Source organism: Lepidothrix coronata, unplaced genomic scaffold (assembly GCF_001604755.1).
Source record: "Lepidothrix coronata isolate B3197 unplaced genomic scaffold, Lepidothrix_coronata-1.0 Scaffold259, whole genome shotgun sequence".
Taxonomy (NCBI): Eukaryota; Metazoa; Chordata; class Aves; order Passeriformes; family Pipridae; genus Lepidothrix; species Lepidothrix coronata.
The window spans coordinates 97,677-124,996 of record NW_016690439.1 but is presented as its reverse complement, the minus strand read 5'-3'; positions in this window follow the sequence as shown (position 1 = coordinate 124,996).

The window sequence follows — 27,320 nt, the reverse complement described above, 5'->3', positions numbered from 1 at the left end:
TGTGTAGCTTTGAAGCAGAGAACCTAAAGCATAAGTACAATATTTGCAGAATTCAAGAGAATTTAGAGAAACTGGAGTAGAGATTTTAAATTCCTGTAAATAAGTTCAATCTCAAAACCAGGGTTGAGTTTTCACCTGCCTTCTGCTTCTGTCTTAGAGATGTTTATTGGACTGCAATAGGAAAGGAGATAGAGAATGAAACTGCTCACAAATGTAAGGAAAATCACTCGTGTTACTGGTTCCTGTTGATGTTCACTGTAATGCCATTTGCTGTTGACATGCCATTACAGAAGGGATTTATTGGTGAACAGTCTTGAATGCTAAACCTGCTGACACATGGCAATGCAGGGTGAACATTGTACATAAATTGGATAGCATTATTTTTGCAGCACTCTAATTAGTCACTCTTAACACCCTCATAAAATAGACATGTGGATCTGTAAATTCAGCTCCCAAAATCTCCTTGCTTCCCAGCTGGAATGTATGTAGGATTCTCAATTCAAACATCTCAATCTGGCACATGTTTTATTTTCCCTGAGCCTCAGTTTTTAAACTTCAGCAAGTATTGGAAAAATGTTACCTTGCCTCTGACAGCATCCTCTGAGTCCAGAATGAAAGTTTAAAGCCACAAACTAATTGCCCGGGAATTTAAGAAGTCTTGCTGATTTTAATTTAACCTGGAAAGTTTGGAGCTGGCTTTGCTGCCAGTGCTGCTCTCGCCAGGGAGTCCCTTCCCCTTTATTCTGAAGTTGCACACTTTGGTATTGCAGGTGGGCAGAGAGCAGATTAACACACAGGTTAATTTGCAAGTTCTTGCTCCCCTTGGTGCCCATAACCTACTTAAAGAAGTGGAAGCGCAGGCTCTGTAGAGGGCTGGGAAGGGATTTTCTGGTGCCCCTGGAGTGCAGCCCCTGCCTGCAGAGGCTGTGCTCCTGCTGCTCCCTCCTCACACCCCACCACACTGTGCAGGGGCTGCCCCAGCACCCACTGATGGCTCTCCTGGCCTCAGACACCTCCCTCCAAAAGCAATGCACCATTTCCCATTGATCTCCCAAATCGCAAATGCCACCATCATCACTTCCCGCTGTACAGGAACCACAGGGTCTGTGTTTAGCAGCCAGCTGAAGTATATATTCACATTTCAAGCAATGGAAGACCTCTTGTGCCCAAGGAGGGTGAGGAGGCACCACACATCTGATTTTTCCAGGGCATTGAAACAATAGTAGTTGGAAGCGAGGGAGAGGCTTGTATAACAACAGGTGGTATGGGCCCTGGGTTATGGGTAGAAATGTACTTTGCTTAAGAGCTTTCTCTTGAGCAGACTCCACAGGTTCCTTTAAAGCCAAACAGAACATGTCTTTCTGTGCAAGGGTATCAGGCAGAAGTAGGACAGGGTTTTGTCCTTTTGAACTATTAATGCAGATCACAAAAAAATGTGCCAAAATATACAGAAACTTTAAAAAATATGATGAAACTTTGTAGATAATTTATTTTTTATTACGGCTAATATTGTATTTGGTGTAAAACACAAAGCATGTTTCGATATATCCTTTCCCTGGTGGTAAAAGGAGGCGAAAAGGAGAATCCAAATGCACTTTCAATTGAAACCTCTTGGACTTCAAACGTCTGTTTTTCCATGAAAGGTACTGTTCAAAAAGTCATGTTTCATTTCTAAAACCCAAAGAAAAAGGGAAGTGTGGCCAGCACACACTGGTACTGTCTTCTGAAGGAGTTTTAGCAAGTGTGTGGGTTGATAAATCACCCAACATCAGCCTTGGCACCTGTGCAAGGTTGAAGAGGAATACAGCGTCACTCTGGTGTATACATTTCTCTTGCATGAGGCAGAAATCATCAGATCAGCTATGTTAAAAGAGCTTCTGTATGTGCAATGTCTATATGATTTACACAGTGATTTAAATATCTGTAGATACCAGCTCTCCAAGGAATTTTGCCTACTGTGACTCACATCTTATGTTGCAAATTTATCTGTAATTGTCATCTTTTACTGAGGGATCCACAAAACTTAAAATATTTTTGGTAATTATCTGTAAATATTAGCTCTATTGTCAGCAGCAACAGTTTGAATTGTTTTATTGTAGGAAAGTGGGAGGGAGCCACTGTTTTGGCAAGTGAGAAGCAAATAGTATAAAGCCAACTGTTGAATTGGAGTAATTAAATCCAGCAGCAGTAGATAGTCAGAGTGAAGTTCAGCCGAGAGTTTCTGGCTGGTGAAGGCAGCTGTGCTACATCCATGTGTGAAGTACAGGTTGGTGTTCCTCAGAGAAAGCTTCAAGATGGCACCTTGTGCATCCACCATGTCCCATGGAAGCCGAAGGGGTTTGGTGCTGCTGCTTTTCCAAAGTGTCTGTCAAGTGCTTCCAGAGGGTGAATGTTATCGTACCTATAAAAGAACCTTGTCATTCTTTTGTACAGTTTGTGCCAAATGAAGTCATTGCCGATGCTTAACGAATAATTTTGGTATAAATTGTAGACTGTCTCCCTGAACAGATTATCCTAAATACAAGTCCGATACACTGTGATCATGTGCTGTAGAGAAAGCCTCCTGTAAAACAACATATATGGGCACAGGTTTTCTCTTGTTCCTTGCCTGACTTCGATGCATCCATAGTTTCATCTTAAACAAAGCAACAGCATTGCCTGAGGCTGTAACTACCTTCCCTGCTAGTAATTGCCCTGGGATCCTGGCATGAGGTGAGTGCCCTGGTACCGCTGCAAATTTGGCAAAATCATTGCACATACAGTTCAGAAAACCACTCATGTGCTGCTTAGAAACTGCACCATTTTTTTAGAGAGAAAGATTATTGAATTGAGGTCATAAATTTATAAATGAACAGCAAGGGATTTTTATTTGTTTCAAAACCCCTTATCGCCTTCATCCAAGGATCTTGTCTATCTGTAATATAGCCTTTGTGGTGACGAATGGTTTTAATATTTGTCCCAGTTTACAGGTTTTTCTTTTTTTATTTTAATCAAGCATGGCAGAAATAGGAGTGATTAATATTAAGAAAAATTTGCAGCTACCCAGCCTCAGAAACCATCCTGTTTCAGAGTATTCCACTTTCTCTTTTCATCCTTTCAAATAAGCTGATTAGATTTTGCCTGAACTCAAGCCATTAAACCTTTGAAAGATGAAGGTTCACTTTATTAAGCTCTCTCAAAAAGAAGCCCAAGGTCTAGTCCCAGTCTTACTTTGTATGATAGCCTATCCTAACTGTTTCACCACTTCGTGAGCCTCAGGGACAAGCAAATAAAAGAGTATAAAGGGAATGAGGGTTTTGCCCCTGGCAAAATGCATTTTTTCACTCCCTCACTACCTTGCCGGGCACATACCTGCCTCAGGAAGCTACTGATGGGAACAGGGACTGAGATGACTGAGAAGAAATTCCAGCCTGAGTTGCAACCCTATGTATCCTTGGGCTGGACTGGGGTTGTTTTAAGGAACATGATAAGTGGTTAGGACACAATGAAGAACAGATCATGAACATTAATTGTGAAGGAACAGCATCTCTGTGAACCTGAGTGTAGAAGCTAGTGTCAGCTTTGGATCACTGGTAGACTCTGAAGCATGGCTTCTATGTCTTATTTTCAGTAGTTAAATTGTTGGAGTGGGTTAGGTAGGGAGCTGTAAGAGTCTGATGCTTCCCATCTCATCCGTGTGCAAGCGTATCCAGGAGAACAGGTCAACAGATTTAGATGTTGTGTTACTGGCAACACAAAAGTGTGAACATTAATATTCCTCCTCAGCTCAACTCTGTGTGTCCTCCAGAGGCATCTCTTTTAATCTCATTTTCTCCTTGCCCAAAGTCTCAAAGGTGATTCAAGTCCGTGAAGACTTGCTGAGGTCGTGGAGAGCTCCCTCCTCTCCTCTGCTACCAGTTTATTTCATTCCTGTGCACCATGCTCAAGGATGAGCACAGTTGTCTTAAACAGTGAAGTTTCAGAGATGCATACCGGAAAGTTGTGAGTTATGCCCTGTGTGCAGCACCGTTTTCCTCCCCTTGCTGTCCCTTGCCCAACTGGTGAATCAGCAAAGTCCGGGGCAGGGGAATCTCCTTGATGGCTCAAAATGAGACAAACACTTCAGCTGTGTTGTCACACAGCTCACAGATTTTTCTCACAAAGCAAAAAATAACCAAAGGAAACATCTCTCTGAATGTTGTGGAGGATGACAGTGTTACACCCCTGTCCATGTAGACATGGGTCATGAGCTGGTAAAACTACATTTTGGGTGGTGGGATGTTTCCCTTGCTGTTACTAATGCTTAGTGTCACCCCTCATGCGGAGCCTTGAAGTTTTTCTGTGGGATTAGTGAGCTTGTATCTCCATAGGACATCTCTGGAGGCCTTTAACAAAGCATTTAAACATTTTCTACTCATCCAGCTTCAAAACTGCTGTATTTTGAATAATAAAAGGGCCCTGGTGAAGAAGTTATTCCTGTTGCAGATTCTGCCAGTGTGCTGTCCTGCTGCCAAAGCTTCTGGGCTGGTCTCCAGGCATTTTGGCACTGATTGTTTTTATTGCTTCTTGATTTAAATATCCTGCTCTTTACTAAACCTTTCTTTTCAAATTTCTGCTTTTCCTGCTATGTGATTCTCCTCCTTTTCTTCCCTTTTGTATTCCTGATCTGCTCTTCTTCCTCTGACTGTTTCGCTGTTTCCTTTTTACTTATTTCCACCTCTCTGTTCCTGCTGTGGGGAGGTGACTTGTGACTCCTTCCCATTGCAGCTGCTCAGGACAGCAGGGATTTCTTTCAGAGGTGGGTAGTTTGAAGGGAAAGTGGGTGGATTACATCTGAGAGAGTGATCCCCAGGATCCCACTCCTCAGCTACCATTGCCCTCCAGGCTTTGTCATTTCTGTCTGCTCAAAGGCCGGCAATCATCAAAAATGATGCAAAGTCTTTCTGAACCTGGTTGCCTTTGTGGTTCCCTCCATGGGCCGGTATTGAGGCTCATTCCTCCTGCAAACCCCCCTCTGTGATGACCTGCTGAAAAGCATTTTCTGCACTGCTTGAGTTTTAAGCGCTGGAACATTCAGGAGGGAGACAGCTGGGTGCCAGTGCAAAGCTTTTGGAGCACTTAAAAGTCACAAAGGGGTTTATGTGGTTTGTGTTCACTGTGAAAGCTTTGTGTTTTGCCTTTTCTAAGGGCTGGATTTTCTCCCTAATGAGCATTTTGTAAACATACCTTTTTAACTTGCTCTAAAACTGCAGCAGAGAAGCTTAGTGTTTCCGCTTTGTACAAGATCAGACATACTAATTCTCCATAAGTACAATATAATCACTCATGGTATTGACATTTCCCATACTAATGATTAATTCCTAATTTTACAGTTTCTTACATGCCTAATATAGCATTCTTAATGTGAGAGACGCTTTTGTTTTTGACTTGTCTTACCAAATTGGTTTGTGATGTTCAGAGATAACATCTACTCTGAGAATTGTTCGGTGCTGCTTGTCCAGTTCACATAACATGAGGACGCTGAGTGACAGCAAATGAGAACTTCAAGGACACTGCATGACATCACGAGGCTTCTTGCTCTCCCACATCTCACTTCAGCTGCTTCTTCAGGTGAGCATTTTTCATGGTAGAATGGAACTCAAAGTACACTGGGTGTATCAATAGGCTTTCTTAAATACAGAAACAGCAACTTTGAGGTCAGGAAGTCCTTGAGTCACAAATAGCTGGAGCCTAGAAAAGTCATATCTGTGTATTTCCTTTGTTCCTAGACTCTTCTCAAAGTATCCCCTATCCTCATTGTTGATCTAGTATGTATGTTCCTATGTAATTTTTCTTCTTTCGAATTGGATTTCAGTGTTTCCTCCAAAAGCAGAGCAAATGTGTTGTCATAGTCCAAATATCAGCAAGGAAAAGTTCAGCTGGTGTTAGGGCAGTTTGGATAATACATCTATACTTAGTACCCCTAGACTTGCTCTGTAAATAATAGTAGAATATCTAGTAGGCTTGAATTTTGTTGGCTAAAGATTTGAGTGCACTGGGAAATGTGTAGGCACAGAAAGGGATGTTATTAATCTGGAAGAAGCAGCCTTTAGAGCAGGTTTGTGGTGCTTTCAGAGGGGTTGGAAGTACACAAGCTATCTGCATTTGGTATTCTGTGGCCTGTACCAGGGAAAAACTTCAGCCTGAAAGGTAAGAGGTGGGCATAAGAAGATGGTGCAATATTTTGCCCTTTTAAGACTTTCCGGTTGACAAATTTGCAGCCAGTAGTGCCAGTGGATGATCTTTGCAGTTATTCCAAGCTTCAGAGATGTGTAAAAAATATTTTATTTTTTCTTTCTGTGTAATTTGTTTTGCATAGTGACAGTGATACGTCTTCCTGCCTCTAAAAGTATGTTTTGATTCTTTTTATAAAGTAATTGTAATTATACATCTCTGAGAATCAACAGTTGCTTGCGTCAGGGGTAACCCAGGGAAATGCCTGTTGTGTTGCTGTGGGAGCTCATCTCCTGTAACCTGCACTATGTCTAAGAAACCACTTCCTTCTTAGTCCTCCTCAATTTTTGCCAGCAGCATTGCACTCCTGGAAAAGGTTTTTGCCTTACTGATATCTTTCTTACGTTTTCTCTGGGAAAGTGTGAAATTCTTTCCAGCATGGGAAGTGAACTGCTATCCTCTTCTGTAGCAGGCTCTAGTCCTGCAGCTTGAGTCTGGCTTTCTGTTGGGAGCTCTGAACCGGAGGTGAACCTCAGCTTTGGAGGAGGAGGCAGAGGATGCGGGAGGCAACAGAGAAGGTGAGAGGAGGAGATGAGGTTTTTTCCTTGGTTGAGCTTGGAGCAAGTGACTTGGGGGCACAGCTACGCCCTCTCCAACAGGCTTCTCCTAAGGCTTTGCTTGGCACTGTGTCACTTTTCCTTGGCTTCCTTGTGTCCTGTATATCTCCACATAGAAACCATCTCATCTCAAAAGACTGTAAACCAGGGAAGATTGGTGGGAAGATTGTTCAACCACAGAGCAGGGTTTGATAATATTTCAGCATTTTCTTTTGTTCCACATAAGGATGCAACTGAGACAAACCAATTTTTTATAAAGGAGAAAGATGAAGGCATGAGGCAACCAGAGCAATGGCCTGGCAGTGTCTGGGTTGTGACCTCAGTTGGAAGCAGGCAGGAGTGGGACCTGTTCCAGCATCTTTGTTGTGCAGCTGACAATTTCAGCTTCCAGCATTGGCTTCCCTGTAGAAAAGACTGGGCTGACTCTGGTATATTTTAGGCTGAAATTGTATTTTACACCTGAATATAGAACTTTTTTTATTAAAAAAGAACAAAGAACACCACCCCACCCCCCCCGATATTGAAATTCTGGAGATCGTATTAAAAGAAAAATTAAAACTTCCTTATTAAAACCAAATTTCAACCATTTCTAAAAAGACATCCTACCTGTGTGTAAAGTAAGATATGCAGGTATCCCCAGAAATGCCAAGGCAGTGGAAGAATTCAAAAGTTTATTTAGAAGGCCAGAACATGAGAAACTTGCAAATACCTGCCAGTGCTGTTTGAGCACTGGCCCCAGGGAGGAAAAGGCAAGTTCCTGCCCCCTCCAGGGCCTCTTTATCCTCTCTGTTCCTCCCCCACCTTCCCAAGACCTCTGTACGTGTGTTGGGGTTATCTCTCTCCAGCACAGGAGAGAGGGAGATAACACAGCTCTCTCTGCAACCCCCTCTGCGCTGCAGAAGGGGAAAAAACCATCTAACTCTCTTGATAAGGCACTTTGCAGCCTTCCTAAGCGAAAACCGAGTTTCTAGCTTTCCCATTACAAATTCTTCCGAAAGCAAACTACTGCTACGCTGTGCTTCCAAACACAAAGCTCTGCTAGGAGCACTTTGTCTCTCTGGGTAGCTTGTGCTGCAAACATGTGGGGTTTATTCCCGTGTGTAGTATCCACTTTATGCAAAAACAGATCTTAGTTAAAAGCATCTCACATGGTGAGGCAGAGATGCTTTCAGGCATTTTGTTCTTTTAAACATGACTTCCCTAAAAAAGTCACTGCTTTGCCCAACAGAAGTGTCTCTGCCTGTCTATTGCAAATCCCTGGAGGTACCATGACAACAGGGCTCTCGCCCAGGTGCTCACTGTGACTTTGATAGAATCTGTGATATTTATTATGGCTATATTTTAAATAAAGGAAAAAGGAAAGAACTGGAAAAATATGGTGGGTATTTTGGGAGACTGGGAAGAGCATTTCTGCTGGCTGAGGTTGGGAAGAGATCTGTTTACTTTTCCTGTCTGAAAAACATGTCTGAAGAACAGAAGCATATTCCAAAAATCCTCAGATGCATCTGTAGAGAAATAAAAATAATATGTTAGTAGTGAGTGAAAAGAGTACCAATATTCTGCAAAATCAAGTAAAAATGTGAAATCATGACACATTTTAAGAGAACAGGGGAAACATTTGAACCTTCTTGCTCTGTCTATTCTTTGCAGCTTCACTCAGAGTTTCTCCCAGGTCCTCCTGGTTCCTTTCCCAGGGTATGTGGTGGAGATGAGTGTCTGCACAGACACAGAGCATGTTCCTCCTGTCCCCAAACCTCGCTGGACTGCCCGGTCCCTGCTGAGGCAGATTTTACCTATCAGTCGATTAAAGCAATAATACGAAAGTTTAGCATGTTTTAAAAATGCGGGAAGCCCTCTGGTTCTTCTGTGGCATAATTTCTTCTGAATCTTTCATAGACATATCCCAGCTACATTCCCAGGCATGGATTCCTGTCTGTCTTCATTGCAACAAGCACATACTCGAATCAGAATACAAAGGTGTAACAAGTGAAAGCCCTCTGTATTTGAAAAGGGGCTTTCTCACACTTCAGATTTCACTTGGTGAAAGTAAAGCACCTACCTGTGTGCTCTCAGTAAAAGAGGGTGGAGCTGAAGAGGATTACCATCTGTAATCTGGAATTGCTTTACACGCTCTGGATGGTGTCAAAAGAGGTGACAGACATTCTCCCAGTTCATTGCTCTGCCTGCAGTGCCCAAGCTCTCAGAGTTGGTTCAAGGCTGTACCACCATCGTGGTTAATGCAAGGTTGGAACATTATTGTGAGAGTTTTGTTTTAACAGCTCATGAGAAATGTGTGCTGCCAAGAAGAAAGTGTCTGAGAAGGGTGTTTCTTCCCATCTGCAACAGCTGCTGGCCAAGGCTCAACCTGGAGCAAGTTCTAGACAGGGCCTAATGCTGATTTCTGTAGAGCAACAAAGAGATTTGTTACTTTCACAGGTCTTTGGGCTATTCTTGGAGCTATATCATTCAGAGATAAAAAATCTTTGGTATGTTTAATGTGTGTACCTATAATTCTAGGCATCTGTAGCACAGCCTCCAATGTGAGTGATTAGTTTGAAGTCTCACATCATCATCATGGCTGGGCTTCGTGAACGAAGATTTGGGAAGGTCTCTACCCACGTTTATTACAAGCGCGTTGGTGGCTAAAAAGGCCAATAGACATGTCCGGTTGCAAAAGGCACAGCAGAAAGACTCCTTAGGTGGTATATTCTGCAAGGCACGATTCTTTCTGCGTTGTCTTTTCTCCTCAAGAGTGATCCTGCATGCTTTCTCAAAAGCATCAGCAGCATTATAGATGGTGTGTCTCCAGACCTCCCAATTGGAGGCCAGAGTAGACCAGTTATGATGATCAATATGGCCAAGGCTGAGATGTTGTTTCAGGGAGTCCTTGTATCTTCTCTTTGGGGCTCCTCTCTTGCGGCAGCCAGTGGCAAGTTCACCATAAAGCAAGATCTTAGGGAGGCGGTGGTTGGTCCTTCATCCTGGAGACGTGCCCTGCCCAGTGCAGCTGTGTTCTCAGCAACATGGCCTCAATGCTTGTGACTGCTGCCTGTTCTAGAACAGACGTATTGGTCACATCATCTGACCAGTGGATGTTTAGGATTGTGCGGAGACGGTGTTGATGGAAGTGTTCTAGGAGACGCAGGTGGTGGCGGTAGATGACCCATGATTTGGATCCATATAAAAGAGTGGACAGTACAATGGCTCTGTAAACACTGATTTTTGTACTTTTCTTCAAGTGTTTATTTTGCCAAACTCTTTTATAAAGCTTTCTGAAGGAACTATATGCCTTTGCTAACCTGTTGTCTATCTCTCCATCAATCTTACCATCCCAAGGAGGTGAGGCTACCTAGGTAATTAAACTGCTGGACTGATTTGAGCTCTGATTGGCCAATGGTGATATGGGGATGATGGAAGTCTTCCTGAGGTGCAGGTTGATAGAGAACTTCTGTCTTCTTTAAGCCCAGAGAGCTCAGCCGCATCTGCAAAGTAGGATGTTAAACGCTGCAGGGCTGCTTCTGTGTGAGCAACGAGGGCGGCGTCATCAGCATAGAGCAGCTCCTGGAAAAGATGATTTAAGGTCTTGGTGTGGGCCTTCAGTCACCTTAAGTTGAACTACAATATCAAATGTAGATACCGTCCTGATCATCGAGGTCTGCCGTGACCCTTTGGAGCATCCTGCTGAAAAAGACTGTGAATAGGGTTGGTGCAAGAACGCAGCCTTGTTTCACACCATTCTTTATTAGAAAGGGCTCAGAAAGTGCATCACCATATCTGACTTGGCCGTGCTGATCCTCATGGAGTGAGATGATCATTTTAAGGAACTTGGGGGGACAACCTAAACGTTCCAAAATCTGCCACAGACCTTTTCTGCTCACAGTATCGAAAGCCTTGGTGAGATCAACAAAGGTTACATAGAGACTTTTGTTCTGTTCCCTACACTTCTCTTGCAGTTGTCTGAGAACAAGTACCATGTCTGTGGTGCTCCTGTTGGCTCTGAAACCACACTGACTTTCAGGTAGAATTCCTTCTGCTATAGTGGGTATTAGTCTGTTCAAAAGTATTCTTGCCAGGATTTTGCCAGCAATGGAGAGCAGAGTAATACCATGGTAATTTGAGCAGTCTGATTTAGTACCTTTCTTCTTGTACAAGGTGATGATGAGTGCATCACGAAGGTCTGATGGTAGTTGGCCTAGTTCCCAACAGCGCACCACAAACTCGTGAAATTTAGCGTGGAGAGCATGGCCCCCATGTTTCCAGACTTCAGGTGGAATTCCATCAACCCCAGCTGCCTTGCCAATTTTCACCTGCTGTATGGCCTTAGGGGTTTCTCCCAAAGTGGGGGCAATATCCAATTCATACTTCACTGGTTGCTGTGTGATGTACTGAATTGCTGAAGTCTCACAAATGCCACAGGAAAATGTTTTCCAAAGGTCTAAGTAGACAATTTATGCATTAGCAACTTTCCTGAGCTGTCCATCACCACAGCACCCTGTGCTCTGGAAATCGAAATGTTTATTTTGATGGCACTGTGGCATGATAAGGCTGGGATCACACAGACCACCGGCACACCAGGCTCAGCCCTGGAGGGAGAATACCCATGGCCTCAATTTTCAAGTTATTCCCTGTTTTGTAGTGCTTTAGAGAATCAAAGCACAGCTCACTTTGGCATCAGCTGAAGCTGTTGAATAATCAACATTTTACAAATCCAGTCCCAGCCTCTCATGCTGAGCACAGAATGATGAACATACAATTAATAACTGTTTCTGCAATTAGTGATTGAACAAGACCTCTGTAGCACAGGTGTATCCCATTCTCCAGGAAAATATTGTTATCCAGTTTTGAGACCATCCATTCCTCTTCCTGCAGTTCCCTCCCTCCCTCCCCACCTTTCAATCCCAGCCGGGGGGAGAACTCAGCATTCCTGCAGACAGGAACCTCACCAGTTAGATCCTAGGAGGTTATTTCCAAAGCTTTTCCTTCCCATCTTGAAGCGATAAAACCAGGATCCTACTTAAGAAAAATATTTGTTTGCTGCATGAGGCACACGCACATTCCAAATAGTATTGGAAGTGTCTTGGTTCGTGCCAGGACGGGGTTGATTTTTGCAATGGCCAGGAGGGAGCATGACCAGGACCCAGAGGTTATTCTGTCATTGCCAGGGGCGGGGGAGGGGGTTGGGGTGGTGATGGGAAAGGAGTCTCTTCCAGGGAGAAGGGGTCCCTCCTGGTTGAGCAAGCCTACAGAGGGAGCGAAGGGATTGCTGCTTCCGAGCAATCATGTGTGAATCATTTGCCTATCTTGTACACTTTGGTATTAATATTATTGCTTTACTGTTCACTTTCTTATCTCATTGCTGTTTCCAGTAAATTGTTCTTCTCTCAACCTGTGATTTTCACCTTTTGTGCCTCCAGTTCTCCTTTCCAGCAGGGGTGAGAGGGGGGAGGTGAGAGAGCAGCACATGGTTTGGAGTAAGACCACTAAATTGTGGAGTACCATTTGTAAATCGTGACACATAGGCACCTTTCTTTTGGAATTTTTTGATCTTCTGAAGAAATGACTTCATAGTAATTATTTTCTTACCATACCTATATGTTTAAGTAATCCCAAACTACCAAAGTCTGTATCTGGCAATACGTTGTCATTCATATGGAGCGTCAACATGCCTTTAATATCACAGCCCTGGTTTCTGCATTAGGACCAGACAGGATAAATGCTAGAAAGAGTAAAGTCACAGCCTACCTTGCAGGTGCTGCCTGTAGGGTTGCAATCACATGGTAAAGGTTCCATGATCTCTACAAATAGAGATCTGACTTTATACTGAAACACAGTCCTTGGAAGCCATCAACCCTTTCCAGGTCATGACTTTGCACAGAACATTCAAGGGGTGGTAGAAATGCTGGTCTCCTAGGTCAGGCTGAGAGCCAATAAAGAGATCTGCTAAACAGTTACTTTGGGTTCTCTTCTGTGCATCTGAATCCAGGCTAATCCACCCCGGATTTTTAAGTTGGTGCTCTTGTGTTAGAAGTGGAATTTGCCCCAGTACATAGGAAGCTGCAGAGTTGGGCTAGTTCATCCTGCCCTCTCTGAGCTCTTTTTAATGGGACAACTTTGTGCTGCTTTGTGGCATTGCTGCTCAGTTCTTCAACAGGAGGAAGGAGCCTCCTGCATCACTGAGTGACAATATGTGGTCAGCTGTCATCAGGTGGCTTTCTAACAATAACTTGAGAGTTGCAGTAACATCTAGAACACCTGTAAGGAAAAAGGTATAGGTTCTCTTTCAGGGGTATAAGCAAACTTTGAGGGCACCAGAAGGACCTGTACTTGATAGCTTCGATCTGAAAGCAGTCATTGCCCAGCCAGGTTAAAAGTGCTTGTTCACATAAGTGACAGGATGATATTTATTTTACTCGGTGTGTGTGAATCATGCTCTGTGGGGATGGATTTAGGGCTGGTGGACCAGGATACCTTGTACCTCCTGTACAAGGTAAGCAGCAAAGGGTGAATTAGATGGGTTTTGAGCAAAGAGAAAGAAGGCTATTCCAGCTAAGGTGAACAATATCTGCATTGGAAAATTGGGTCTGCCTCAGTCTCTTCTTCAGGTTCTTGTTGTGATGGCTCTTAGATAACTCGTGTCACATCTCACAGTGGTCTTTTGGCTGCATGGCTCATGGTCTGGGAACTAAGGGTGTGAGTGTGAAGTGCAGAGCTGCTTCTGTTCAGGGTGTGGGAGCAGCACCACGCCCATGCCAGCACCCTGGACAAGCTCCATGCAGGGGAGCAAGTGTCTACCTCAGGCTTTCCTGGTAACCCAAAGGGCTCATCTGACATGTGTGATAGATTGAGGCCACTCGTATTTGAACATCCCAGAAGGCTAACCCAGCATGAGAACCATGAACCCCAGGAGGTGCTTGGGAAGGGCTGCAACATGTCAACCTCCCCCTCCAGGACAGCCCCATTTTCAGGTACTTTCAACTAAGGCACAAAGAAGAGTAGAGGCAGACTTTAAGTTGGTCTTTCTCAAATGTTCAACTGTAGCCGGGTTTGCCATGGGGCATTGTGTCACCTGCAGTTTACAACAGCTCACAACCAGTCTATTAACATTCATGACTGGTGCAGTAATTCAGATTCCTCTGAACTTTCTATAAGCAAAGAACAAATTCAAACATTTTTGTATTTTCTTTTCTCCGTGAACCACAGTTTGGCTTACCAGAGTAATAATGATGTAATTCAGAGCAATAGAGCAGGTGAAATCCCACCTCTGTCCTGGGCTGGGGAACATTTTGCAAAGTGATCAGACTGTAGAAACACTTTGCAATGAAATAGGAGGTGGCTGCTAATGGAAAGTCAACTGTTAGACAAAGCAAACAAATGAGCAAAGCAATCCTTGCTCCAAAAAATAGACACTCAGTCCTTGTTCTAGAAAAAGTTACCTGATTGCTTTATTTGCTGAACCAAATTTATTTTAATTATATTCCAGGTGATTTCTTCCCCACGCCTCTGTGGTATTTTTTGATTCCATCATTATTAAAAGTTGCTACTACACAAGGGACTGTATCCAACCTAATGAAGCCAAAGGGAATCCTTCTGTCAGCTCATACAGATTGTGCGTTCCGTACTGCACTAAGTTAGTGAGCTTTCTAAGGCAGTTCCAGTCCTTACACAGATTTTTGAAAGAATTTATATTTACTTTTTTAAAAGAAGAAACAAAACAAAAACATTCTTAGGGCTGTTTTTGATACTGGAATCATGGGCCTCAGTCTGTGGAGCATTTTAGAGACTGCAGTGGGGTCAAAACAAAACACTGTATGTGCCCTCAGAAACACTCCTCTACATGCTGAGCAGGGCTAGAAATGAGCTACATTTTGGTGAATATTATCTTGTTGCACTGCTGGTTAGATCTGAGTTTGTACAGTATCTTGGGAAACAGCAATTGTTTTGGAGATGTACTGCCTTACACAGCTCACTTCTTGCTTCTCTCTTCTTTTACCTAGTTTATAGTTTTCTGTCTGAGGCCCAGAGCATGTTCAGGAACACGTCTTTAATGTCTTCACTTGCATCCCACATCCCAAGTTTATCTTCCACACCAAATGTACTAAAGTGAAGTTGATTTTTTTCCAAACTGTTAAAAAAACAAACCCACAGTCTATGAAATCCCACCAAAAATCTCAATGAGCTTCATTATGTGTTTCCTTCTGAGCATCTGAAATTCTGGATGAAAGGCAAGAGAACCTGTTTTCCGTTTGTTGGCAGTGGGCAGGTGACCATGACACCAGCGGTGCATCCCTTGCAGGTACCATTACACCGATCTACCTTTTCCACTGCAGCCTCCTGCAAGTGCACCAGCCTGCAAGTGGGACACACAGCGGGCCCTGGGGACACCGTGGCATCTCACTGTTGCCCTGGGCGGCCCCTGTGGGAGCTGGGGTGGTAGGAGCCTGCCCAAACCATGGTGGCAAGAGCCCCAGAGCAGCTGGCCTTGGCAGAGACCCACACTGGTGCAGTTGGGGCTGTGTCACCGCTTTGATCTCTGCCTGCGCTTGCTACCATCTCAAGGGTATCTTTTCAGTCACATTTCAGTTTACTCAGTTGTAAAGTGAATGTGGGTCCTCTCTGCCTCTTCAACTTCTTTTTTCTAGATAATGTTCCAGGAATGTATGGAATCCAGAATTGTAGGTTTTTTGGTTTTTACTGTATTCAAGATTTCTCATGCTTCATCTTAAACAACTATTTTTTCCACATAGATATGATACAAAGAGGTTCATACTACCTTCAGCTTCAGTAGGGATTCTGCTTATATTTAAATACCCCAGGGCTAGCAAATAACTCAATTAGTATTGGCCGAGACGGCTTGTAGTTGACAGTGTTGACAAGGTTATAAATAGACCCCTCAGAGCTCCAATGTGTGCCAGGCAGATATTTGATCTTTAACATTGACTGAAAGTGCAAGCCCAGGAAAAGAGTGATTTATGTCTAGACAAGATTGCAGAGTTAAGAATGATGATGTAGCCAGAAACAGTAGTAATCTCTAATGCATCAAATTGGTTAGAGCCTGTGCTGTTTCCTTATGGATGCGGATGCACATGGGGAGCGAGCGGAGGAGAACATGGGAAGGGAAAAAGTGTGGGAGCTGGCGTCAGTTAGTGCCAGCGGCACTCGGACAAACAGGTGTTGTTGGTATTTGATGCTGCCAGCATTACCAATGGCTGTTGCTGATGGGAGTCCCTGTCCCTACGCAGCTGCATGTTTTGAATAGATGGTGGCTGCACACTCTGGGAACATACATCTATCACATCTGCCATCCTTAAGCTGAGCGATATAAACCTTGCTGTCACCATATACAGTACAAACCAGGAGACTTTCTGTGCCCATTGTGTTGCTTTATTTTTTGGCTACATATGTTGCTTCAGACATTATCTAGCACAAAGCAAAGGGTACATGCTGCATTCAGTGGTAGACCATGTGTGCTCCCACACATGAGGGAGTGCTGAGCTCCCTCGGGCTTTGCCTGGGACTGGTGATGTCTCTGTTCAGCATAACTGCGTTTCGTTACCAGCTGTTCAAGATGCCTTCTCGCGATAGCAGGTGTGTTGTATCTAAGACAACAGGAAAACAACTGTTCTGCTCAGAAGAAAAATAGAGACAGAAAAAGTTTTCTGTCCTTCTTTTCTCATCCTGTGACTCACTGTCCTTGGCAGCCTCTGCTCCTTCCTGCTGCCATACTCCCCATTTCACCACAGTGCAGGTGGGATTGGCCAGGATCGGATGTGTGCCTCTGCCCTCCAAACTACATGTAGCCCTGACATGATTCCATTTACTATTCTTGAAATTAGACAACCAGGCATCTATTTTATATGAAATCCTTATGAAGTGGTTATACATTGCCTGTTTTCTGTAGAATTTTCAGAAGTTAACAAATACCACCTTTAGTGAAGTAGTTTTATACCTTTCTCTTAAAGGTAGTCAAACCAGAAAATATTCTTGCTAATCTCTTCTACCTACTCTATCCAGAAAATGTTGAGAGGAGACCCAGTGTATTTCTGAATTACCGTCTCCCCTGCCAGACAATGCTCTGAGTGTTTTGTGTCTGAGTTGTATAGCCCTGAGTTGTATAGCCATTGTATAGCCCTTCTCCCATTTTCCAAGGTGTTAGAAACCTGCAGGCAGAAGTACCCAAATGCAGCTTAAAAAACACTTCTCCCAGCATGTGCCAACAAGAATGCTTAGAATTGAAAACCTATCACAAGTAGGGGTTTTTGAGGAAATGCAGTATAATAATAGTAGTATAGTGGCAATGGCTGATGGCTTCCAGAACTGCTAATTAATGATGGATTTTTTTTGCCCACACCAAGGGAGACAGTCTGTTCATGAGAGAAATGTAGCTGAAGCCAAAGATTGCCTGTCTTGGAAATTCACTCTGTCACACTTATGGCAAAACACCAAGCTTGTTTGCTGCTGTCTGCTGAAATAGTGTTTGGAGATGCTTGCTGACCGCAGTGTCATGGAAGAAACACATGTGGAAGTCTCCACCTTGGTTAACTCTGGGGCTGTCTGGGAGTTGTCCCAGGCTGGAATTGAGTTTTGATCCACTGAAACATCAGTTTTTACCTTGTGTATGTAACATATTTGTCAGAAGGTTGCAAGGGTGTCTGAGGCAGAACATGTGCTCAGCCTCTCTGTATGAGGATTAGGTACTCAAATGGCAAACTTGATGGTCACCTTCCACATACTCCTGAAACCATTTGGGGAATGTTTTAAATATAGGAGAGGTTAAAATATACCAGTATATGTTTATTTTAACTGTAGAAATAACCAGATACTTGTAAAAGGGTGGCTTGAACATTCATGTCTTTATTTGAGTCTGACCAGTACAGAAAATTTAGTATGTTCAATATTTTTGGCATTTTCAATATTTTGTCATAGTCAATATTTTTCACATTTACACTTTGATAAGAAAATAAAAAGTATATGATGCTCTCAATAAAAGATACTCATCATTCTAAATGTTGCTACAGTGCCCAGGATTATAACAGTGTTTTTTGAATAACCAAGCAAAAATTTTATATTTTCTGCTAGAAAAATTATGATATCATCAAAGCATCTACTTATTACTTTTACTTCTCTTGGGATATAGGTTATTTCCTAACAAATCATCATAATTTTTGTTTCTAGAGTGACAGGAATTGACTACTTTTAAAACTCTTACTTATCCTCAATTTTCAATTTGTCTATAGGCAACTGAAATACTTAAACAGTGAAGAAAACTGTACAGACCCTTCTTTTTCCTCTGGGTTTTACTCTGTTAGTTGTGGATGAAGGATTCTCAAAGCAAGAGCAGTCAGGGCTGTGACCTGCCACCAGCCAAGGACAGAAGCCCAGTTACAATCCAGATTAATTGTCAGGCTCAGTTGTGAATCTGGGCCTTGGGCCCAAACAAGAATGAGGGTCTTGATCTAGTGATGATATAAACTGATGAAATTTCAGTTCTGTCTGTTTCTATTTTGTAGGTGTTTTTGGTAGAAATAGAATTAGTCAAAAGGCAAACTTCAGAAGAGTGCTTCAGAAGAGCTTACTAAAGTTAATGTAAGATCAAATAGTCTAAAGTCAATTAACTGTGCAGAATTTTGCTATATGTCTGTCATGGGCAGCCAACATTCAATATGCCTTAATTGGTGGTTGTGAGACTTTTTATTCATGCTGCTCCTTTCTTGGAAACAGTTATTCACTACCCATCTTATCTCACCCACTGGTCAACCACTTGTATGTCTTGTTAGGCCACCTCGATGTTACAGTGCTTGAGAAATTCCCTGCAGCACCTTGATGCTGCAGCCACAGCTCCTTTCACCCAGTCTGAAGACCCTGTAGGTCTTCAACATGAATTTGACCTTTATTTTTATTGCTATTCATGAAAGTACTTTGCCTCACCAGATATAGTTTAGGGTGCTAAAGGGAGTGCAGGTTTCAGGGAGGAGTTTGCCCTGGTTGTTTGCAGGCAGTTGTGTTTGCTGTGGTGGTGCTGGGTTATCTCCCAGCACATCAGCCAAGAGGCCCCAGGAGGAGAAAGAGCTGCAGGGTGCAGCCGCAGTAGGCACAAGTTCACATGTTGTGAACTAATGTGGAAGAACGCTCTGTGCTTCCAGTTTGTTTCAGTGTAGGATTTCTGACCTGTTATAATAAAGTGGCTCGTGGTTGGATGAAAACTACAGAGTTCAAAGAATATAATGGATTGGAAGGGACCCCCAAAGGTCATTCATCTAGTCCAACAAGTTCTCTTGCAATGCTTTCTCTTAGGAAATCGTTAAGTCCCAGAAGCCTGATTGTTTTGCAATAGGATTTGATATTGATATTTGGCTCCCTCTGCCTCTATATAGACGAATGACTTATTTTCTTCCTGTGTGCACTACTGAAGGGAAAAAACTATCTCAGTCCATTGAGAAGGACTCACACTCCTACCCAACACAGTGTAAGATGACTGTACACTCATGGTGTGGTGCTCCGACAGTGCCTGCATTCCTGCTGGGAGGCAGGGGAGGATGTGGGTGGCACCTTATTACCTTCTCTGCTGGAAGCCTGGCAGCTCATGGCCACTGCTCTTATAAAACATTGTATGTACCAAAGCTCCCAATCACCAGTAGTGAATTGTTATCTCTCTTCCAACTTCCCAGCTTGCCTCAGCCCTTCATGAAGAAGAAGTAGGCTACAAATCAAAGCTTTCACTAAGAGAAACATCGACGTACTTTGGATCGTTTTGGCAGAGCCTCATCTCTAGAAAAAATAGATGCTCCCAAATATGGTATCTTAAAAAAATAAAATAGTGCAGTTGGTCTGTGGTTGGTTGCTCAATTAATAGCAAATTATTCTCTGACAGCTGTGACTGATGGCAGCTCCAGTCCAATACCCTGAATGCCATGAGGCAGCAGCTTTGTCAGGAGTTTCCAGAAAAAGCCCCTGTTTCTCTTTGGGTCTGTGGCTGGAAAGAGGCAGGTAACAATCCATGTTGAAACCGACTAATTAATCTTTCTGTGCAAGCGTTCCCTCTGGTGTTATCCCTAAAGTCCTACTGTGTGCAGCCATTGCCATGGCAATGATAAAAGGCTATTCCGGCTGGCTGTCCTTCTCTTTGCCAGATTTTTCTCAAGAAAAATAAAAGCTGAGACATACCTTTGTGCAGATTTGCTGCTTATGGAAACTCTGATCTTAGTTTAAAGGTCCCCTGAGGAAAACATCCTTTAGTCGGTCCCCAGCTACCTCTGCTCCTGATGCAACATCCTGATTTCAGACAGACTCACCTGAGTCGTGCTACAGCACAGCTGTGGGGCTGTGGCTGGGCATGGATGGTCTCAGGCAGCTAGGGTGGGGACTTTGGTCCCAGGAGAGCTACAGACACCACTAGTGAGCATGGACAAGGCTTTTGAGGTCTGAGTGATCAACGAGATTTAGATCCAAAATGTTTTTATTTGGATAGTTAAGCACTGGATGTTGGAGTTTTATTCCCCCTAAAAACTATTTGAACAGTTTCAGTTGCCTCTTATCTCACTTTAACCCCTAACCAGCTCTAGCATGTCTTAAAATCCAAGGAGGTGTCTACCTGCTTTTTCAGACACCTAAGTACATTTGAAAATTTGGCTGATAGTTCACTCTGTTTCTCCTCTTCCCTGTAAAACAGAGTAGGATATTTCAGAAAGGATAAGGTTAATTCCTAACAATGAGGAGAGGTAAGAGGACTAATTGGGAATAAAAATGGGTCATGTATAGGAAAGTGCTGTGAAGTCTTTTACCTAAATAAGGTGCTCAGCAGGGACTACCACAGGCATCTTCCTGTTGCCTGCAGCTCCACTACTGACATATACTGTGACTCCTGGTTAAGAAAAAATACTGAAGAACACTGCTATGCCAGGTCACTTCAGCAACAACACAAAGCTGATGACTAACTGCAGGGCTTAGGAGAGAAGTCAGTCCATAGACATATGCGGAATAAAATCCTAGAGACTGGTATAATATCAGCTCTGGCATAACTCCTGTGGGGGAATCAAAGCCTAATATTTGGAAAAATACCAATAGTTCCCTTAGGCTCTTCAGGCACTCCTTCACTCTACTCCTCCTCAAAACAACAGTTTGTGTCCAGAAAAGAGCACTAATGCAAACTACTCACCCACCTGCTTGTGGAACAACTTTTCTGCACCTTTTGCCCTGGTAAAAACAGAAAGCTTTAATGGAATTTTTCAAATTCTGGTGACCATAATTAGCCTTTTAGCTAAAACTCTCAAACTCATTCTCCAGAGCTGATACCTAATAAAAGCAGCAAACTAGGACTTTTCCTGCAGCTTTGTTAACCTTGTTCCTCCCTGTGGTTTCCTCTTTTCAGAATGCATCCATCAAAAGTCAGCATATACTCTTTTGCTCTTGTAGCTACGAATAAGGCTGGTGACACCAGAAAATCTTTTCTAAAAACTTCACCTAAAAAAAATCTGTTAATTAGGATCATTTATGACTTTGATGTTTGCATGTTGTATGTTAACATAAAACTGCAGGATTTTGTGCTATTTTTGGATTAGATTTGAAAGGACAATGCTAAAAAACCATGCAATCCCTAGCTTGAGGGTGTGTATATAGAACCTTCCAGATTTCTTTATCTACAGAAAGATAGCCCTTGCATTCACATATCTCCAAACACTTCCGTAGTAACTGTATATAATTGCAGAGCCTACAGTGTTATCAGTGTTATTTTGCTGCTGCATACGTGGTAACACTTCTGTGGTTTTACAGCTGGGTTTGTTTTCTTTAAATAGAGCCCACCTTTTAAGTTTCTTCTGTGTACTGTGCTCCTGCAGGACTGTTCAGGCATCCTGGTATCATTGGGTACATGAGGAAAGAATGTGGCTATGGCAGACCCTCCTCTCTATATCTTGTCCCCACACCACCTCTGGCCTGTGAGGTTCCCACTCAAACGCTGTCCCACATAACCAGATGGCTGGCGAGCCCAGTGGATGATGCATCATTCCACCTGTGGGCTGAAGCTTCGAAAAACCCCAACTGGAGAGCAGGCTGAGCTTTCTGTGCCTGTGTGGTTGTGCCTTAGCACAAGGCAAGGAACAACGTTGTGCTCAGAGACACTTAGAAAAAATAAATCAAAGCATTCTCAACAAGAGCGAAGTCAGTGTGCAAAAGTTACACTTCTTAGTTTAGGGCAAATGGTCACAAGTGAGAAGCCACACGGAGTGCATTGGCATTTGTGTCCCCATATGGGGCAGAACTCAGGGGGCCAGGCTGCACAGGGGGACTGTGGAATATATTTTTGTCATAGAAATGAAGAAGCACAAGCAGATAAGGACTTTGGGTGAATTGCTGTTGAATGTGATCATGCAAGTGATGCTCTCTGTAGTCTGGAGAAAACTAAAGGAAATATTTTAAAGTACTTTTAAGAGCATTTTTAATCCTTAATACCATGGTCTACAAAACTGAGTAAAGAAATGTTTCAGGCATCCTATGATGCTCATCAAAGAGTTTAAAATTTTCGTGTTACATACTAAAACATCCAATGGCAATTTTAAAAGAATATGTTTGGTTCATGGAGAGGTTCTGAACAAAAACCCCAGCACCAAAGGGTTTACACATACTTACTCTGTTTCAGACTGGTTAATAAATGTTACAGTCACCTGGAATCCCCTTATTAGCAGTAAGTGGTGTGGAGACTTCATTGTGTTAAATATATAAACTAGTGTGGTGGGATTAGCTGCTTCTTGTCCTTGACAGGGCTTGGACACTGACTTGCATAGCCCGCTTTCTTTCTCCATGTTCAGGTAAGATGTGTCATGTGTCAGTGTTGGGGCTTGTTTGTCATTGCTGGTAAAGGGGACACAGTTTGGCCTTGGCTTTCAAAGTTGTTTCTGATAAATAACTGGGGGCTATGTGTTGGAAATGAGCTACAGGTGAAACCCTGCCATACTTAACTTCTTATAGTAAAATCTCTCTTTTTGAAAATGCATCTTTCCCTCATTACTATGTCCAAGTAGGGAAAAAAACCAATTAGGTGGTAATGAAGCAATATCATGAAGTCCTGCCCATCCCTTATTTTGTATGCCATCCATCAGTATGCTGTCATCACTCTGGGTGATGGAGTGAGCTTGTAATCAGTGCAGAACAGGCATGGGAACCATGTTTAATCCTATTTGACTTGTCATTTTAATGATAGGTTTGGGAATGAGATGTTGCATAGGACTCCAAGAGATGCTGCTGGTTTAAAATTCCTGTAGTTTCATGTGTTGCGTATTTGCTAAAAAACAAGTTGTAGCCTACAGAGTTGACTAGCTGTGAATTCTTTAGTTATGCCTCCTGTGCCTTAGCTACTACTTATATCAGCACAGAACTCAAAAGCCACATCACAATCTAGATAAGGAGTTGAAAATATCTTATCAGAAATAAATTTAGAACTAAAATCATGATTTTCACTCATTTAGATGTGCTTTGCATCTGCACTTCTTTAAAGACAAATGGTTTGGGGGCCAGGAAGCCTTTCTGGCTGAATTGCTTGATACTTGGGTGCTGTTTGAACCCCTGAGTAATACATCATCTGAGCTTCATGGACTGACAGAAATAAGACAGCTTTTCTTCTGTGCTCAACACTGTGCCTCCTGTCTGTCTTGCTCTGTTGCCATTCTCATTATGAAAAAAAGGTTTGGTTCCCTAATTGACTTTTTTGATGTCCAAGAGCGGTGCTTGTTCTTTTGCTTTGGATGATCTGGAAAAGCATCTGGAGAGGAGAATAAACTGGAGACTATATGGTTTCTCTCAAAGTTCCCATGGAGAAAGATCGTCAGTGGCAGTCCCACAGACTAGGTCAGCTGCAAGAATCCTTGCTCTAGTTTGTACTTTGGTTTATTGGTTAAAAAAAAAGTCTCCTTACCAGCTCATGAGGTGGAGCTTGTGCAGGAGAAAGGGAGAGGGGCAGAAATGGGAAAGCTGTGGTCTGCCTTGGTTATGCTTCAGTGGCCAAAACTAGGAACTTTGCAAAGAGGAACAGAGCCTGTGTGTTGGCACAGGAGTTACTGGCCTTTTGGGAGGTATGTAGAGTTCTAACTTAGTGCATTAATTCTGAGAATCCCAATGGGTAAAATAGAAATTTTTTCATTATTTTGAATGCTAATTGGGCCTTATTCCCACTACCCAAGTAGTGATCAACTTGATTCAGTGTTAATGTAGTTTTTTGTTTGCAGTAATTTTGTTTATGTCCTTTTCATACCTCATTTTATCAACTTGTCATTACATATTAGGATGGTGAAATGTGGATAGATGACCCATTCCAGGGGTCCTGATAGGCCAGTTACCATCAACACAGCACATGGAAGTCTGAGTGCCCAGCCCCAGTTCTCCCAGTGCAGGGCTCACCCACCTGCACTTCCCAAGGCTGCCTGTTTTGCTACCATCATCATCATGGCTAGGCTTCGCGAACGAAGATTTAGGAAGTCTCTATCCACGTTTGTTACGAACACGCTGGTGGCTTATGAGGCCAATACGAGATAGACATATCCGGTTGCAAAAGGCACAGCAGAAAGACTCTTTAGATGGTATATTCATCAAGACACGATTCTTTCTGCATTGTCTTTTCTCCTCAAGAGTGATCCTGCGTGCTTTCTCAAAGGAAACGGCAGCGTTATAGATGATGTGTCTCCAGGCCTCCTGATTTGAGGCCAGAGTAGACCAGTTATGATGATCAATATGGCCAAGGTTGAGATGTTGTTTCAGGGAGTCCTTGTATCTCCTCTTTGGGGCTCCTCTCTTGCGGCAGCCGGTGGCAAGTTCACCATAAAGCAAGATCTTAGGGAGGCGGTGGTCCTTCATCCCGGAGACGTGCCCTGCCCAATGCAGCTGTGTTCTCAGCAACATGGCCTCAATACTTGTGACTGCTGCTTGTTCTAGAACAGATGTGTTGGTCACATCATCTGACCAGTGGATGTTTAGGATTGTGCAGAGACAGCATTGATGGAAGCGTTCTAAGAGTCGCAGGTGGTGGCGGTAGATGACCCATGATTCGGATCCCTATAAGCGAGTAGACAACACTATGGCTCTGTAAACACTGATCTTTGTACTTTTCTTCAAGTGTTTATTACGCCATACTCTTTTATGGAGTTTTCCAAGAGCACTATATGTCTTTGCTAACCTGTTGTCTATCTCTCCGTCGATCTTACCATCTGAGGAGATGAGGCTACCTAGGTAATTAAATAAATTGCCCTTAGAAAAGGCAAAATACAAAGTGCTATTGCAGTTGACTGTACCCATCCTATTCCTGTCTTTTATAGTAAGTATCCTTTGACCATAGACCTGAGGGCTTTTTGATCTCCTGATGCCATTTGAACACGGCTTTAAATAAATCTTCCCGTCCAAACTTGTCCTGCCTGTAGCATCTGGGAGGTATTATCCCTTTGGGCCTGCATTTGAATGCTAAGTACTAGCTGTACATAGTGTCTATCACTTGAACATAAATTTGTGCAGCTGCAACAGCCCCAAATGATTAGTACCTCTAAGTGACAGCTATTTGATTCTTTTTCCTGTTTTATCTCTGTAGTGTTCGTATGAGTACTCACAGCACAATTCATTTCTCCTGCCTCCAGTTGGCTGAAAGGTGGGTGTTGAGATCAGCTTTTACCCTAGGACCCAGTTACAGTCAAGGGGGAGTGATCCATCTCTCCAAAGAACAGTCTGTCCATCAAAGAGAAAATGGGATAAATCATGTATTGGTCTTCAATGACTGTTTTTTAGATGCGATGCCTAAATTTTTGATGCAAAGAACAGGAAAAATTAATTCCAAACAACAAATTGATGTAATAGACAGTGCTTGTGGCTCCTCTCTGTGTTATCAGAGGTTAGCAAGTGTGGCAATGCCTCTCCCTGTCCTTAGGGTAGCTGCTCTGCTTGCCACTAAATGTGACCATTGCTTTTATTTCCCTCTTTTAAAGCAGTGTCCACCATTAGGCTCCAGGATCCTTCTCTTGTGGCCAGTACGGAAGAGGTCTATTTTAGAGTTGCAGAGAAACTAGTGATTCAAATCAAACCCATTTCTCTTTGCCATTGGACATGTGAGGTAGGATGCCTTACTTGGGACCTCAGTAATTGCAGCAGCTGCTAATTGAACTACAGGGCCATGTGCCGAAATGGTAGCAGCTCTCTTATGTGTGTGTGGGAAAATTAGCTCTTGCTGGATGTAGTTGTGTCTCAATTATTTGTTCAGCTAGTGATTGCTTGCTGACTCATTCAGTATTTGGCTGGGTTGAGTCTTCAGGATGTAACTCAAATCACAAACTTCATTTTTCAAAGCAAAATGAGCTGCAAGTAATATGAAGGTATGTAAACTTTGAGAGGTTTTGGAAAAAACTTGGCACACCTTGACCTGGGTATCTTTAAAATTTCTTTAAAATGCTCAATTTTGGTAAAACAGAAGTTGTGGGGGTTTTTTTATTTGCATCTGTTTTGAACACCTTGCCAATGGTTTGACATATTTATTGCTCAGTAGTGTGTCATTCTGCACCTCTTCGGACCTTTAGTTCTCTTCCATGTGATTCCTTACTTAGCAATTGCTTTACCAAAGTGGGAAGTGATTTCACATTTAGACATGGAGCATGAGAGTCCATCACACACAAACATTTTGAACCAGAAACACGTGGTATGTGGGAAATGTTAGGCTCAGAGAATGGATTTTTCTTTCAGTTTCTGTGCAAAAGCTCAAATTTATCTCAGTTCTCAAAACATGAAAAAAGCATGATTTTTTTGGTCAGAATTTTAAGAAGGGTCTGGTTTTAGTTGCAGGTGTCCTGAAGACCCTGTAACTCCCAACTGAGGGACATTCCCTGGGAGAAGGACGTTTTGGCAGTGTGATTAGTATATCCCTATGAGTGTGAAGCAAGAAAATCCCATGAAAGTCCTGTGACCTGTATATACCCTAGCAATGAGTCCTGTGGTCAGCTGAACAATCTATAGTGTTAGATGTTTTTAAAAAAGATAAACAAAATAGTCTCACTTATTACTGCAGTTGACTGTCTCCTGATCCTTGCAGGATCAGAAGGACCAAGTTAAACACCATGGCCCGCACTGTGAGAAGGGAGCCGTTATGTACATGTGTGTAAGTATAGGCAATTTTCAGATCTCAGATTCTACCTTATTATTAAACTGATTTATTTGTTTTCTAAATGAATTGACTTGGCTTTCACCACATATGTTATGACAAATCACTCCTGCTAGAAAATAGTCATGACACACGTGAATCTTATATTGGGTTTGAGACCTTAAAACCCATCCCTGCCATGGTCAGGGACACCTTCCACTAGACTGCATTGCTCCAAGCCCCATCCAACGCTTCCGGGGATGGGGCAGCCACAGCTGTTCTGGGCAACCTGTGCCAGGGCCTCACCACCATCACAGTGCTCTGAGCTGGCTTCATATGCAACACAACATCAGACGGAGAAACAAGTACTCCTGTGCTTGGTCACTGACTCTTCAGCATGTCCTCCAGCTTCCCAC